We start from the raw sequence: 12,651 nt of genomic DNA, 5'->3' as shown, positions 1-12,651 counted from the left end.
CACAGTTCCACGACCAGGACGAAAACCACACTGTTCCTCCTGAATCCGAGGTTCGACTATCCGGCGTAGCCTCCTCTCCAGTACACCTGAATAAACCTTACCGGGAAGGCTGAGGAGTGTGATCCCACGATAGTTGGAACACACCCTCCGGTCCCCCTTCTTAAAGAGAGGGACCACCACCCCGGTCTGCCAATCCAGAGGTACTGCCCCCGATGTCGACGAGATGCTGCAGAGTCTTGTCAACCAAGACAGCCCCACAGCATCCAGAGCCTTAAGGAACTCCGGGCGAATGTCATCTACCCCTGGGGCCTTGCCGCCGAGGAGTTTTTTAACTACCTCAGCAACCTCAGCCCCAGAAATAGGAGAGCCCACCACAGATACCCCAGGCACCGCTTCCTCAAAGGAAGACGTGTTGGTGGGATTGAGGAAGTCTTCGAAGTATTCCCTCCACCGATCCACAACATCCGCAGTTGAAGTCAGCAGAACACCATCCGCACCATAGTGCACTGCTTCCCCTTCCTGAGGCGGCGTATGGTGGTCCAGAATCGCTTCGAAGCTGTCCGGAAGTCGTTTTCCATGGCTTCCACGAACTCTTCCCATGTCCGAGTTTTTGCCTCCGCGACCGCTAAAGCTGCACACCGCTTGGCCCGTCGATACCCGTCCACTGCCTCCGGAGTCTTATGAGCCAAAAGAACCCGATAGGACTCCTTTTTCAGCTTGACGGCATCCCTCACTGCTGGTGTCCACCAACGGGTTCTGGGATTACCGCCACGACAGGCATCAACAACCTTGCAGCCACAGCTCCAATCAGCCGCCTCGACAATAGAGGTTCGGAACATGGTCCACTCGGACTCAATGTTCCGCACCTCCCTCGTGACATGTTCAAAGTTCTTCCGGAGGTGTGAATTGAAACTCTCTCTGACAGGAGACTCTGCCAGACGTTCCCAGCGGACCCTCACAATGCGCTTGGGCCTGCCAGGTCTGTCCGGCATCCTCCCCCACCATCGCAGCCAACTCACCACCAGGTGGTGATCAGTAGAAAGCTCCACCTCTCTCTTCACCCGAGTGTCCAAAACATGAGGCCGCAAATCCGATGACACAACTACAAAGTCGATCATGGAACTGCGGCCTAGGGTGTCCTGGTGCCAAGTGCACATATGGACACCCTTATGTTTGAACATGGTGTTTGTTATGGACAATCCGTGACGAGCACAAAAGTCCAATAACAAAACACCACTCGGGTTTAGATCCGGGCGGCCATTCGTCCCAATCACGCCTCTCCAGGTTTCACTGTCGTTGCCAACATGAGCGTTGAAATCCCCCAGTAGGACAAGGGAATCACCCGGGGGAGCACTTTCCAGTACCCCTCGAGTGTACCCAAAAAGGGTGGGTACTCTGAACTGCTGTTTGGTGCGTAAGAACAAACAACAGTCAGGACCCGTCCCCCCACCCGAAGGCGGAGGGAAGCTACCCTCTCGTCCACCGGGTTGAACTCCAACGTGCAAGTTTTGAGCCGGGGCGCAACGAGAATTGCCACCCCAGCCCGTCGCCTCTCACTGCCGGCAACGCCAGAGTGGAAGAGAGTCCAGTCCCTCTCGAGAAAACTGGTTCCAGAGCCCTTGCTGTGAGTCGAGGTGAGTCCGACTATATCCAGCCGGAACTTCTCTACCTCGCGCACTAGCTCAGGCTCCTTCCCCCCCAATGAGGTAACGTTCCACGTCCCAAGAGCTAGCTTCTGTAGCCGAGGATCGGACCGCCAAGTGCCCTGTCTTCGGCTGCCGCCCAGCTCACAATGCACCCAACCTCTATGGCCCCTCCCATGAGTGGTGAGCCCATTGGAGGGATGACCCACGTTGCCTCTTCGGGCTGTGCCCGACCGGGCCCCATGGGGACAGGCCCGGCCACCAGGCGCTCGCCATCGTGCCCCAACTCCGGGCCTGGCTCCAGAGCGGGGCCCCGGTGACCCGCGTCCGGGCAAGGGAAATCTGAGTCCATTTAGTTGTAAATCATAGGAAGTCTTTGAGCTGCTCTATGTCTGATCACTCACCTAGGACCTGTTTGTCTTGGGAGACCCTACCAGGGGGCATGAAAGCCCCCAGACAACATAGCTCCTAGGATCATTGTGACACGCAAACTCCTCTACCACGGTAAGGTAGCAGCTCAGAGAGGAGTATATATATATATATATATATATATATATACATATATATATATATATATATATATATATATAAGTGGCAGTGTGCCGCGCCTCGCCAAGGAGCAGCGAGAACACCAAGAAGCGCAAATGCCAAATCTTCAAAGAAAACGGCCTACGGATCACGATTGAAGCCAACAAGCAAACCGTCAACTTCCTCGACGTCACTTTCAACCTGAGAAATAACAGCTACCAACCATTCACGAAACCCAACACAACACTCCAATACGTGCACCATGACAGCAACCACCCACCCACCACCACGAAAAGAATACCTACCGGAATTAATAAAAGGCTATCGATGCTGTCATCTAGCAAAGCTGAATTCGACCAAGCAACCCCCCCGTACCAGAAAGCACTTGATGAAAGCGGATACAACTTCACCCTCACCTATGAACCCACTCCAGGAAACCAACCAAAAAAGAGCAGAAAACGAAACAACATCATTTGGTACAATCCGCCATTCAGCAAAAACTTCTCAACCAACATCGGCCGCAAGTTCCTCACTCTGATTGACAAACACTTCCCCAAAGGCAACACCCTAAGAAAAATATTCAACAAGAACAACATTAAATTGAGTTACAGTTGTATGAATAACATACAACAAATCATTTCAAACCACAACAAAGCAATTGCAAAAGGACTGCCTACCCCCAGACTAAACGACTCTGAAACCAATAAGGAATGTAACTGTCGCAAGAAACCTGATTGCCCTCTCAACGGAGGGTGCTTACAGACATCAGTCGTTTACCAAGCAAAGGTAACACGCAAGGACATTAACACATCCGACACGTACGTAGGATTAACCGAAGGAGCGTTCAAAACAAGATGGAATAATCACAACGCCTCCTTTAGAAACCAGACTTTGCGGAATTCTACAGCACTAAGCAAACACATTTGGAACCTCAAAGACAATAATGTTGAATATTCAATAACATGGCAAATTCTTGCATCCAGCACACCTTACAACAGTGGTAATAAAAGATACAACCTATGCTTAAAAGAGAAACTGTTTATTATATATCATCCAGATCTATCATCCCTCAACAAGCGCAGTGAAATCATTTCAACATGCCGCCACAGACGGAAACACCTCCTAGGTAACACATGAGCCAATCACCACACCCTACGCCTGCCTGTACCCACCCACTCTGTGCCCTATATAAACCATTGTATGTGAATGCTTCCATTAAAATCTCCAGATGATTGAGGGAACCCCTCATGAAACAGTTCTGTAGAGACGAAGTAGTCTTGTAATTTTTCCCACACCTAGATATATATATATATATATTTGTACATATATGTATATATATATATATATATATATATATATATATATATATGTATATATATATATGTGTGTGTGTGTGTGTGTGTGATCCCTATATTTATACATACATAAATATAGGGATATTTATATATGTATTTATATGTTTTTATATGTGTATATCTCCAAGGTTCTCATAGTCATCATTGTCACCGACGTCCCACTGGGTGTGAGTTTTCTATGTGTGGGCCTACCGAGGATGTCGTAGTGGTTTGTGTTGTGGTTTGTGCAGCCCTTCGAGACACTAGTGATTTAGGGCTATACAAGTGAACATTGATTGATTGATATATATATACATATATTTCTACATACATATACATTCATCCATCCATTTTCTACCGCTTATTCCCTTTTGGGGTTGCGGGGGGCGCTGGCGCCTATCTCAGCTACAAATCGGGCAGAAGGCGGGGTACACCCTGGACAAGTCGCCACCTCATCGCAGGGCCAACACAGATAGACAGACAACATTCACACTCACATTCACACACTAGGGCCAAATTAGTGTACATTCACACTCACATTCACACACTAGGGCCAATTTAGTGTTGCCAATCAACCTATCCCCAGGTGCATGTCTTTGGAAACGGGAGGAAGCCGGAGTACCCGGAGGGAACCCACGCATTCACGGGGAGAACATGCAAACTCCACACAGAAAGATCCCGAGCCTGCAGGAACTTCGTATTGTGAGGCAGATGCACTAACCCCTCTACCACCGTTTCACTTATATTTTATTCATATGTTTTCGCTGTTACAAGCGGCCTTCTGAGGGCAGCCACGTATAACTGCAATGTGGCCCTCAATAAAAACGAGTTTGTCACATTTGTCTTAAAGCGGTTTTGACCGCCCCCAGAAGGCCATTAAAAGAACTACAAGCCTTTCCCATCTACCGTGACCAGATTTGCTGTAGTGAAACACGTTTTATAAATAGTGTTATCATTTAAATTTGACAATGTATGTTTTAAAGATAAACAATAAGTAAAACTGTTTTTATCTTTCTGTTTCCTCATGGAAAGGTCAGTGCCGCTGCACACGGGTACACTGATCAGTACTTCGGATACAAACTTACTTCCGGTGTTATTTAAAACTCCCTGGTTTGTTTTAAACCTTGAATCACATTTTGGTGTTTTTTGAAACTCCGAACGCGTGTCTGTCTTCTAAAACACTTATTTTGCAACTGTTTAAAGAGTATTTTTAATCGAAAGTAAAATCTCGTGATAATTTGCGTGACCCACGTCGACGCCGCACCTTTTTTTCAAATCTTTTGTCATGGATGTACATTCCTGTGCTCTTGTTGCCCTGGTCCAGTCGTGGCTTGTCTCAAAAACGGTCTAAAAAGACGTTAATTTCCTACCCACGACGGGACCATCTATTGACACGCAGTGTAACACGCCCGCGTCGTCCGGTGTGTGTTTTTACCCACGCCCCGTCCCACCGTGACAATATAGCTGCCAAGCTACAGCATGACACACCACCTTCAGACCTCTTCCTCCCCTCCTCGTCCTCTCCATGTGGGGTTATTGTCCTTGTGGACGCCAAATGGGAGGGACCAAAGTGTGCATCACCTCCGGGCTACAACAGGCCAGTCTGGATCGCCATGAAACCAGACTTTCCGTGCGAATGTTTAAGTTGATCCTTGTGGTTGTGGACTAGCTGACAGCGCTTGTTGACATTGGAGCTGGGTGAGTATATTAAAACACGACACTGGTTCCGATCCAAACACATAACCACACCGATCACACCCTTACCGATGTGTATCCGTACCGAGATGTCTAAATAGGACCGTGTCTTCTGTGTCGTCTACCAACTTGAACTGCCTTTTAGGAATGTGGCGCTGTCGGAAATAAAGGGATGGGTGCAGCACAATTTGCAACTTCGCTCAGTTCTCAGTCTGCATACATTTAGCTTTCTTTCCCCAAACAGCATACAGATTGTGCTGTAAACTCATTTGACTGCTAAACGTGCCTCCGAAAAACTCTAACCGACTTATTATTGTACTATTAGGCAGACTAAAATGCTAACTGCAATGAAATCTGAAGAAAATTATTTATATATTTTTCCCTCTCCTGTTGCTGATTATTTCATTAGAAAAAAACTTTCAGTGCATTTATTGCCTCTCAAATGACTCTCTTAATTAATCACAACAATATTAAAAGGTAAACAGCACTTTTTTTGGAATGTTGTCTATAATTCACAATCATTATGGGAGAAGAGAACAGATGTCTTTTTAATGCATATCATCTCGTAAAAGGGTTACACTTATATAGTGCTTTTCTACCTTCAAGGTACTCAAAGCGCTTTGACACTATTTCCACATTAGAATAGAATAGAATAGAAAGTACTTTATTGATCCCTGGGGGAAATTCAGCACCACAGTTCTCTCGAAATAGACAATAATAATAATACATAATATACAACATATATTATATATATAATATATGAATAGTATAAATATATTCTACATATATTCTACATTTAAGTGCAGTCACATTCACCCATTCACACACACTTTCACACACTGATGGCCGGAGCTGCCCTAACAGCGACCCATCAGGAGCAAGGGTGAAGTGTCTTGCTCAAGGACACTACAGATGTGATGAGGTTGGTAGTAGGTGGGGATCGAACCAGGAACCCTCGGGTTGCTGGCATGGCCACTGTACCAACCGCGCCACGCCGGGAGAAATGTTATAAAAATTTGCCCGGAGTCAATAGGAGGTCTGTTATTCCACCCATAACTCCTTCTAAATAACCATCCAAAATTCTGCCAACAATACGGCATTTACATTTTATGACCTGAATAATTAACCAAGGATTAGTGCTACTGTTATTATAAGCGCTAACATGAGGGACCTACTTTCAGCAGTGCATTGACGTCATGAGCTGGTGAACTGCTTGCTCACCTCAGAGCCTGTAATAGTCGATTCGGTAATAACAAAAATAATGCCCTCTGACTTTGGTAGTAAAATGATGTGAACATAAACTCAGAAGTCTGTACACTTTGACAGCCAACTCATAACCGAAAAGAGCAAAAAAGACCCGAAAAGACGCTTCGTTCCACAACACTTTTTTCTTCTGGAGTACTATGTGTCATTCTTCATCTAAATGGGATTATATCACCATCCTAACAGTTGGCATCCCAGTGAGAGCAGACATTGTACAGAGAGTGATGTTACATTAAGTCTGTTGTCTCACTGAATAATGTCTGGAGTGAGTAGAAATCAGTGAGGTTGTAGAAGGAAAAAGGGAATGTCGTGATCCATCAATCCAATTCCTACCACTTGTCCCTTTTTTGGGGTCGTAGGGGGTGCGGAAGCCTATCTCCGCTGCATTCGGCCGGAAGGCTCTGTACTCCCTGGACAAGTCGCCACCTCATCACAGGGCGAATGTAGTGATGTGTTTGTGAAATTAAGGTGCCGCTGTATGCTCAAAATGAGCAAAATACGTAGATATTACATGTTATTATCAAATGGCATGTTGATATATTACATATATATTTACAGCGTGTATTTAAAACGTTGATACAAGTGTTTGGATGTTTTTTAGAGCGCTTTATGGGCAGAATAGAGCGACTCCCATTTGTTTCATTGTAAACTGAATTTTGCTTGAATTAATTTACTATTTAGATTGCATTAAAAAGAAAAACATATGTGTGATTGTCTTACATAATGATTGTAAATCCATCCATCCATCCATTTTCTACCACTTGTCCCGTTCGGGGTCGTGGGGTGTGCTGGAATTGATTACAATTTTTTTTACCAAAAAAGTGCAGTTCCCCTCCATATCAAGCGAGTCCACTTCCCTCTGCAGGTGTCCCTAAAGTCAATATCCTTCCTTCCTGCATCTTTAAAAACAACTATCCATTAATTTCACAACACATATAAGTAATAGTATTATTTATTTTGTTTATTTTGAACATGCATACAGTTAAAATTTACAATATAGTACATCACATTTTTCCAGTTTCACATTCCAACATGTAGTTTCAACATGTTTATCAGGATTCTTCTTCCTTGTACTTTGTTAAAACTTTGAAATACAACAGTTTCTTAAACTGGATCATAGTTCACTCATTGTTTGATTTTTTTTGCTTATTCTATCCCATAATTTATCTCCACATATGAATATGCTAAATGTTTTAAAATAAGATTTTCCCTAAGGTTTTTTCCCCTTTTTTTGAGCATAATTGTTGTACATTCTTGTCTAGCAAGTTATTGTTTGCTTTGTGCATAACTTTAGCTGTTTGCAATTGAACCAAATCATTGAATTTCAACATGTTTTATTCAATAGATAAAGAGTTACAACTTGTTCAGTATACTAACTGACCGTTTTGGAAAGTAGATAAAGAATATTTGTTTGTGCTTTATTATTATAATCAAACAACCTCTAGAAAGAATTATGGAATAACCAGACTTGGAGGATGTTCGTTCAGATGGTTTAATTTTGTAGAAAAAGCAGCTAGCAGAAACAAAACTATAGTAATTTAAAATGGCAGCTTTCTGGCTTTAAGAAACATTAAAATAAATCAAGTTCAAGACTATAAATTGTGGTTGTCAATAACAGTTTAATTTGTATATCAAGCAGAGTGTAAAATTCTGGTATCACTCAATTCTCAGACACAATTATAGAATCAACCTATACATTTTTTTTTTCAAAGGTAACAAGCCATGCATCCATCCATTTTCTACCGCATATTCTCTTTTGGGGTCGCAGGGGGCGCTGGCGCCTATCTCAGCTACAATCGGGCGGAAGGCGGAGTACACCCTGGACAAGTCGCCACCTTATCGCAGGGCCAACACAGATATACAGACAACATTCACACTCACATTCACACACTAGCGCCAATTTAGTGTTGCCAATCAACCTATCCCCAGGTGCATGTCTTTGGAAGTGGTAACAACCCCATCAGAATAAATCTATGTATGCAGTTAAACACAAATGGGAGAGCCATTGCACTAGGTGGTTAGACATGAAACATGTCTCCTACACAAGAGATGTCAATTAAAACAGAAGGTTGTATTCGCATTTTCCCTATCATTCACAACCCTTATGAGAGATAAAAATACATCATAATTTCTAACAATTGGCTTGGTGTAGGTGGCTAACAATGCAGCTAATGGAAGTAATCCATTCTGCCTCTAAATCAATGCAAATGCATCCAAAAACCTCCAACAATACTTCATTTACATTCTGTAACCTGTATAATAACCAAGCTGTAGTGACATTGTATTTGTAAGAGCGAACACTGAGGAACTATTGTTCTAGTGTAATAATACCTTTCCTTGCTCACAGAGCCACACACAGTCTCACACTGCTGCAGCATTAGCAAGAGGTAAGCTAGCTTCTGTGGCAGCAGATAAGTCGCTTTTGAGTTTGAAATAGTTAATGCTAGATTATCAATCATGTTTTGCATGTGTATTGTACATGGTTTTGGTCACAAACCAAAAGTTGGTTTACTTTCAAATTCCACTTGTTACAAATTGAAACTCCAGACTGACTAAAGCAGTGCAGGGTTTGCCCACAATGTAACTGAGGGTGGCGCACCGCCACGGCAAAATCATAGCCGCTACATCTTGTAAATAAGCCTTTTTACGTGAAAACAAATTAAGGTTATATAATGTATTGTAGCCTCCAGAAGAAGTCAAATGTAGGATGCTATTTTTAACCTTAATTGCCAATCTTATGCTACTGCCGGGTCCAATTTTGACATGTTTTACCTCCCCTGCAAACATTTTGGTCTCCGTACTTCCCCAGACACATAACAACACTTAGTCATTCTTAGCAAGTCCTCTTTCGAGCACGGATGGTGAGTTTGCAATCATGGGAAATTTTACATCAAATCAAAACCCCACAAACATAAAACATTACCACTAGCAGGTCGTTACAGTATGAATAGCTATATAAATAGCCTTTTACAGTGGGGCAAAAAAGTATTTAGTCAGCCACCAATTGTGCAAGTTCTCCCACTTAAAATGATGACAGAGGTCTGTAATTTTCATCATTGGTACACTTCAACTGTGAAAGACAGAATGGGAAAAAAAAAATCCAGGAATTCACATTGTAGGAATTTTAAAGAATTTATTCGTAAATTATGGTGGAAAATAAGTATTTGGTCACTTCAAACAAGGAAGATCTCTGACCTGTAACTTCTTCTTTAAGAAGCTCTTCTGTCCTCCACTCGTTACCTGTATTAATGGCACTTGTTTGAACTTGTTATCTGTATAAAAGACACCTGCCCACAGCCTCAAACAGTCAGACTCATAACTCCGCTATGGCCAAGACCAAAGAGCTGTCGAAAGACACCAGGAAAATAATTGTAGACCTGCACCAGACTGGGAAGAGTGAATCTACAATAGGCAAGCAGCTTGGTGTGAAAAAATCAACTGTGGGAGCAATTATCAGAAAATGGAAGACATACATGACCACTGATAATCTCCCTCGATCTGGGGCTTCAAGCAAGATCTCATCCCGTGGGGTCAAAATGATCATGAGAACGGTGAGCAAAAATCCCAGAACCACACGGGGGGACCTGGTGAATGACCTGCAGAGAGCTGGGACCAAAGCAACAAAGGTTACCATCAGTAACACACTACGTCGACAGGGCATCAAATCCTTCAGTGCAAGACGTGTCCCCCTGCTTAAGCCAGTGCATGTCCAAGCCCGTCTGAAGTTTGCCAGAGAGCCCATGGATGATACAGCAGAGGATTGGGAGAATGTCATGTGGTCAGATGAAACCAAAATAGTACTTTTTGGTATAAACTGAACTCGTCGTGTTTGGAGGAAGAAGAATACTGAGTTGCATCCCAAGAACACCATACCTACTGTGAAGCATGGGGGTGGAAACATCATGCTTTTGGGCTGTTTTTCTACTAAGGGGACAGGACGATTGATCCGTGTTAAGGAAAGAATGAATGGGGCCATGTATCGTGAGATTTTGAGCCAAAACCTCCTTCCATCAGTGAGAGCTTTGAATGGTTGACCAAATACTTATTTTCCACCATAATTTACAAATATATTTTTTTACATTCCTACAATGTGAATTCCTGGATTTTTTTTCACATTCTATCTCTCACAGTAGAAGTGTACCTATGATGAAACTTACAGACCTCTGTCATCATTTTAAGTGGGAGAACTTGCACAATCGGTGGTTGACTAAATACTTATTTTGCCCCACTGTATGTGTGCAATATAGACTAGTGATGCACCAAAAATGTGATCGCCGGAAAAATAATTTTGTCACCAAAAACAGCGCTGCCGACACCGGATGTTGTAATGACTTAAACAAGATGCACGTGATTGTCTGGAGCGTAGTCAGCATGTTTGCGAAGTGGACGTAACATTATAATGTCCCAGATATACCCGCGGACATCGAGCTACAAAATGTGCAAATATTAAGAAGACAGTGGCGGCTTAAAGAAGAGAAATCCAACTGCAGCAGCAGTGCGATGCAAGTGTGACGTCTTGCTCGCTGCAGCTGTCACTGTTCGCCGCAAATAAGTACAGTTTCTAAAAACGAGTACAGTCTATAATAACACCAGAAAACAATGTTAGCTCCGTTGCTAGTTTTTTAAAATAAAGTAAAAAGTCACTCAAGGTCTCTAGACACTTGAAACATTCTCAGCAAAGTACATTGTATAACAAGTTAAAAGTTAAAGTTGAAGTACCAATGATTGTCACACACACACTAGGTGTGGCAAAATTATTCTTTGCATTTCACCCATCACCTTTGATCACCCCCTGGGAGGTGAGGGGAGCAGTGAGCAGCAGCAGTGGCAATGAGCAGCAACAATTGAAAATATTGCAAAACGATAAAATGAAAAAAAAAAGTTTATACTAATTAATAATAACACAGATTTGTTTTATAATTTATGTATACATTCATACATTTTTAAAGCCTTTTTAAAGAAAATCCTATCATCATATCATATAGTTTGCAACATTTTCTGACATCATAGGGACCATGGTTAAAATGGAGCAGCTAAAATCAAAAATAGGGCAGATATATGGATAGGAAAGCAGACCAAGTCTGATGTTATGTTTGACACTTGTATTCTGGCATCCAGTTTGAAAAATGCAATAGTGCAATATATTCAAGAAGTGAACAAAGTAATCTATAAAGTCACGTTATAAAAGGTTTCAGTATTTAGGAAACAAATACATGCTCAACCTTGTTGTGTTCAGTGATGCCCCCCCTGGAAACCTTTCTGATGGATATATGCAGGGAGGGACCTTTTATTGCTCTTGTGGGAGGAGAGAAGTTTTCACCACTATGTTGGCAGTCCAAAAAAATCAGATTTGTAGTTGGACTACTCTTGCTGGACAAACCCTTGTCATGTCAGATGGCATTCAGTAGACTCAGCTATTTTTCTGGTAACTATTTTCTGAGCTAACAACTGATAATACTAAACTAATTGCTCTTTGTCTGATCTGTGTTACTGACCATTGTAAAGTTTCGCTCTTCTCGCACCGGCACGTCTCACTCTATGGCCAGGAGAGCGAGGACACATCTGCACGAGCCTGCTGTCATAAAGACAATAGCTGTGTCACAATTCAGGGGCTGCATCCTTCCAAGGACCCAGCCCATGCGGTAGGCGAAGTGTGGGTCCTGGCTGGAGTACTCCAGCAGCGGCTGGCGCGATATGAATTGGTACGGTCTAGTCTATGGGAAAATTCCTGGTTAAGTCAGTTGTCCACACCCTTATCTTTACGTCACGTGTCTGCTGTTTAGGCGCACAAAGTTGAATAATGACAAGCTTAAGAGACGAATTATGTCAAATCGTTTTTCTTCTGCTCTTTGTCTTTTACCTTATTTTAGAGGAAGCGGCTAAGAGCTACGGGCACCGCCGCGTCTGTTTATTTTGCGGTTTGAGCTGACCATCATAGGAGATGGTTGTCAAGAAGATGTGTCCCATTCTGACAAGCATTCTAAAGCTGGTATTGCTATCCATCCACTGTCTACTGTTTGTCTCTGTTTATTAGTTAATGATTTATTTTGTTTTAATGCTTGTGAATGCTCGTTGTAGTGGAACATGTACCTTTTAAAACACGCAGACAATCCAGAAGATGTCCCAGAAAGAGTCCTCACGGTCTATCCATATACCAACACAACATAATCATCTTTAGAACTTACTTT

At 42.9% G+C, this 12,651-nt stretch overlaps 1 protein-coding gene across 3 annotated transcripts in view; it reads left to right on the top strand.

The window, feature by feature from the left end:
- The first annotated feature begins 4,807 nt into the window (after positions 1–4,807).
- pld2 (phospholipase D2) overlaps positions 4,808–12,651 on the top strand; it is a 50,038-nt gene continuing 42,194 nt past the window's right edge. The window contains exon 1 of one of the 3 annotated variants that reach the window (XM_061897658.1): positions 4,808–5,203. The gene's annotated coding sequence lies outside the window, so the exon portion shown is untranslated. The remainder of the gene's footprint in view (positions 5,204–12,651) is intronic. The other 2 variants (XM_061897661.1, XM_061897660.1) reach the window with 2 other exon arrangements.

This window comes from Nerophis ophidion, linkage group LG04 (assembly GCF_033978795.1).
Source record: "Nerophis ophidion isolate RoL-2023_Sa linkage group LG04, RoL_Noph_v1.0, whole genome shotgun sequence".
Taxonomy (NCBI): Eukaryota; Metazoa; Chordata; class Actinopteri; order Syngnathiformes; family Syngnathidae; genus Nerophis; species Nerophis ophidion.
Note: the sequence above shows the minus strand (reverse complement) of the source record. Positions and strands in the feature narration are given on the sequence as shown.